Consider the following 5,274-nt stretch of genomic DNA (forward strand, 5'->3'; position numbering starts at 1 on the left):
CCCCTAAGCCCGAAAACCTATCTTTGCCTCTCTCAATCTTCACTTTCTTTCTCTCACTCTCTCCCTGAAAACCCTAGCATCCCTCAACAAAACCCATCACTCACTCTCTCACAGTGCAGCTTCTCCTAGATCTGGGTTTACATTTTTGTTTGACTCCATATCCATGTGAGTATCTCTCACTTTTTAAATGTAGATATGGATAGATTAGATCTGGATTTTCGTTTTTGTTTGAGTCCATATCCATTTGATTTGTGAATCTTGGTTGTCATTCCAGATTTGAACGTTTTATGGGGTTTTTGAAATTTCGTAGTATAGATTTGGTTTAGATTAGATCTGAGTTTACATTTTTGTTTGAGTCCATATCCATGTGAGCATCTCTCGCTTTTTAAAGGTAGATATTGATAGATTAGATCTGGGTTTTCGTTTTTGTTTTGGTCCATATCCATTTGGTTTGTGAATCTTAGCTGCCATTCCAGATTTGAACGTTTTTTGTTGGACTTGAAAAAACTACCATACTTGCAATTAAAAAACATCCAAAAAGAAGAATTGCAAGAATCATTAGTGATGAAGTCAAAAAGAATTAGAACACCTTACTCGACTATTAATTACTAAAATCTTTGAGAGGGTTCCTTTAGTCATGTAGGTATGCTTGTACTTTCTCACAGGAAACAATAGCATGGATTGATGGCTATATAAGCTCTTTAGACCATCTTTCAGGCAAAACAAAGCAAGGAATCCCTTGTGTTTCTTAGTGATATTTGCAAGGCTATTCTACAGAAGTAACTCCAAACCAAAAGCTCAATTCTACATATACAGAGCACCAACAGAAGTAACTTCAAATGTTTTTCCACAGTTCTTTACTGCTGCTTTTGAATTTTTCACAATTTGTTCCTTGTAAAGTTGATGTTTTGCAATACGATGTAAGCAACAATATAAAGTATAAAAGTATGTAGTGAACAGGCAATAAAAAAGTTTAAAAAATGCCTATAAAAATATTCATTATATAAAAGAATGCCTATAAAAAATAATAAACATAAAAGCCTTTTAAAAAGTGTTAGAAAGTTTTTCTTAAAAAAGGCATTTTAAAATTTGTAAAATCATATTTTTTTTTGTTTAAAATCTGGATATCGTCCAAATCCGGTTAAAAAAAAGCCTTTTAAAAAGTGTTGAAATTTTATTTTAAAAAAAGGCATTTTAAAAATGGTAAAAACTTATTTAAGAAAACCAAAAAAAAAAAAAAAAAAGTAAAAAATCTGGATTTCTGGTTTGAAACCGGATATCCGGGTTGAAATTCAGATATCCGCCCTGGTTTCAATCCGGTTTATCTGGGCGGATATCCGCCCGTTTTTTAAAAGCCGGATCTGGATCCACAGCCCTAGTTAATCGAAATCTTTCAATTTCACATTCTTGATACTTAACCAAAACCTCTATTTATGTTTTTTAGGGGTTTTTTTATATTTATTTTCGTATGTTGATGAGGTGTGCGCTTGCCACATGAGTGCTCAACGATGCGTCCCAATGCTTCTGCAACAGTCCAAACCTTTATGCAGAAGAACTAATTTCAATTTGTAAATTTGTAGCCCACAGTCCCGCATACCCCTAAATTCATAAACAAAAGAATTTTTTTTAGACAAAATTTATCAAAATAAACTAAAGAAGAATAAAAGTTATCCGATCGAATGCTAGGTATCATTTACTATTATCAGAATTACATATTCCTCCTCTTTGATGGTAATACTGAGATAATAGAGCATACAACTTGCGTTAAAGTGAATGCCAACAAGAGGATAGCAGCAATGGTGGCAACTACTCTCCAAGGAGTGCTAAAATGATCACGTTTCAAGAGAGCCTTCCAACGATTCCAATTGCTATCATGGAATTCAACTATATCTCTACAAAGACGACAATACTCAGGATTCATGGATGAATATTGGACATTTGTGCCTAAATTATTGATAAAAGATGCATTGTCGTCACCCATCCCATTAACAAGGATGTTCTCCACATCTTTGCCTGTATCAACAAGGAAATCCAACAAGAGAAAATAATCAGTAATATATGCTTGTGTTGGATAGTGACATTGCTCCAAAGCCATGAGGTTTCGAGCAAATATCTCCGTGGTATTGTCAATAGTAAAGCGTGGGATTTCCAACACTCCGCCTTCATGATATTTGAAGTTAAGGTAGCACTGGCTTTCACTCTTCTTAAAGGTCAATCCTGCCTCAGCCAGCTTCGTTGCACAGTATATTTTCTCAACCCTACTATTAGGTTGTCTTTCTGATAGAGTTTCGGGTGGAGGTAGATAAAAGATTCGGATCAAATCAACAAAATGAATTATTTGTTTGAACTGATTGGAATCAGAAGGCTTATTTTGAGTGTTGAGAAAGCCAAAGTAGTGAAAGGCAACCTCAATGAAGGGACGGTACATACTATCAGTAACCAAAACAAGCTGATATAAATCCTTAAGAATAAAGAAAGGAAGTTGATTTTCAAGTAACAGGAAGTCCAACTGCATCCTAGCAGTTATCCACAGCTTTATAACTGTTCTATCCTCATTTGTCCATTGCACTGGGAACATGTCTCTCAAGAAATACTCAATAATGAAGGCCGCATCAAGGAGTATCATTGTCACAAACTCATCACTATCAAGTTCGATGGTTTATGCATAACATTGACGAATTTCTGTTTCCAAGCCTTTTACAATTCTTACTAAATTCTCGGGATTTGTTCTAGCTCGTCTCATAAAATTCTCGAGATATCTCACTTTATACTTTTCCAGGATTTGGAAATTTTTGTTGTCGTGGTGAAAGGGGCCTATGGAAATAACTTGTGGAGTGTACGCTTCTTCATTCATTTTGCGCAAGTGATATGGGACCTTGTAGATACGACATTCTCCTGATAAGTAGTGATGCCTCGAATTTTCTAACAGTTGTGTTATTCTAATTACCAAATGTTCCCCTTGATCTGCTGAAGCATTTTGATCATTTCGTTGAAAATATGTACCATTTGATTGCCCCATATATCTACAAACTTCCCTTAAAAAATTAAAGCCCTGATGAAAAACACAAATAATATTGTCACTGCTAGCTTGTTGGCATTTAGAAATATGGGTTGGAATTAATATAGTTCCCAATATTATACTGCATGCATGCAAATCTTCGCTTGTATTTACTTCATCGTAGTAATTAAAGTATTTTCTAAATGTTGAGTGTTAAAACTTCCTCTTAATGGTAGAGGAAGGCAAAGAAACAGAGAGAGATTAATGGTAGAAACAACGTACAGAGTGAGAGGAAGAGATGATTGGACTTGCGGCTCGTATGAAAAATTGTGAAAGCTTCCGTGCTGCCGACGTTGAGGGAAATGGTGTTGCTCGATACCGCGTCCTAAATGCAAATCAGATCTGCTTTGTTGCTCTCTACTGACATGCTATAGAAAGCATCTCTCTCACATACGCACACCCAAACGCACGCTTTCAATTAATAATAAAAATACAAGTTGAATTTTATTATTACTTAACAGCAAATGTTAAAACAAATACAAGTTTATCTTAGAACTTTTGCAAAGATTATAAGATATACAAAGATGGTGATCCATATGATCTACGATATGAACAAAATGGAAAGTTTGTCGATGTGAGGAAGGATTTTTGGTCCAAGAATCTTTGCAACATAGTATTATATACTTAAATTAGCAACGTCTCCAGCTGGATATAATTAAAGAACAAAAATAAAAGCAAATAACATTCTTAAACCATGCATTATAATAAGAGCAGTGCCGAGGATGTAACACGAGAGTCGAGACCCTACCGATAACAAAAATATTTTTTATTTTTTTATTCATTTTTTTATATTCTTAAATATTTTTTTTTAAAAATCACACAGTAAAAGAATAAAAATTTATCGGGCGAACCCAACATTCGATGACTCTTAACATTTTTGTTAGAACATTAGTATTGGTCTATGCATATGAATATATAAAATCACCTCTTTTACATATCCATTTTGCTATTCAAGCAAAACTTCCACCACATTGGCTTATTAACTTTTTTCTAAAATGAATTCTTTTATATATATTTTGCAATTAGTATCCACTATATACATTTGACACTAATAATACAAATATAATAATAAAAAATATTTTTTTATATTATATTAAAAATATAATAAATTGAATTTGGAGGTAAAAGTTTATTGTGTTGTTGAAGGAGAAAGAAGAGGAAATGATTGTGAGAGAGAAAGTGGGAGGAGAGAGAAATAATTAGTAAAATATGTTTTGTGGAGTAAATAGTAACTCTTCAAATTTAGATAATATTGTTCATAGCCAGTTAAATATATGAATATACATAAGTTAATGTAGATGAATTTAAATTCATATTATACAAATATGACTTTGTATATGTATATGCATACACCAATGTGAATGTTTGGGTGGGGCTGCTCCCACATAAGAGCCACCCTATGCAAAAAGATTTTTGTCCTTTTTTTTTTCAAATACTTTTTGAACTCATTAAATATTTATTTTTAAAATAAAAATTATAAATTAAGTTGAAAATATATAAATAATATTTATTTTTTAATATTATTTTTATTTTAAAATTTAAAAAAATTAAATTATTTTTTTCTTTTTTATGTAAAAATTTGAGAAAGTTATAATAATCAGATGAGATGAGATGAGATATATTTTAAAAACAAGTCCATAAAGTTGGTGCTGTTTCTGATCATGAACTCTTTTTCCTCATTCTATGTAAATTCCTTCAAGATCGATCGGAGCTCTTCTTAGTGGTGGACCACATATATAAGAGTGAGTGTAATTCGAAAAAAAGTAAAATCGATCAAACCGAAAGAAAAAGGGAAGGAGAGACTTGCATGAAAATGGAGAAATGGCGTGAACTCGTGCGACGTGGAATTTGGAAACTCTTTCCATGGGCCTGGGCCTGACAGTGGGCTACGTCTTACATCCTCCCCCTTATAAAAATTTCATCCTCGAAATTTGTTATAAATTGTCAAAATTCCCATAAAAAAGTCATGGGTGCTTATCTAGAATTTCTTCCTCCAATTCCCAAGAAGCTTCACTAGTAGCGTGATTTTTTCACAACACTTTAACCAAAGGAATAGTTTGAGTCCGTAACACTTGTTCTTTCTTTTCTAAGATTCGAATTGGTTCTTCTGCATAAGTCAAATATTCTTGAATCTGAAGTGGTTCGTAGTAAAAAATGTGCGTCGGGTCAGGTATATACTTCCTCAACATGGAAGTATGAAATACATTATGCACTCC

At 33.0% G+C, this 5,274-nt stretch overlaps 1 pseudogene; it reads right to left on the bottom strand.

Moving 5' to 3' along the window:
* Window positions 1–1,693: 1,693 nt before the first annotated feature.
* LOC121253509 lies at window positions 1,694–3,244 on the bottom strand (annotated as a pseudogene).
* Window positions 3,245–5,274: the final 2,030 nt, after the last annotated feature.

The sequence above is a fragment of the Juglans microcarpa x Juglans regia genome, chromosome 2S (genome assembly GCF_004785595.1).
Source record: "Juglans microcarpa x Juglans regia isolate MS1-56 chromosome 2S, Jm3101_v1.0, whole genome shotgun sequence".
NCBI classification, from domain to species: domain Eukaryota; kingdom Viridiplantae; phylum Streptophyta; class Magnoliopsida; order Fagales; family Juglandaceae; genus Juglans; species Juglans microcarpa x Juglans regia.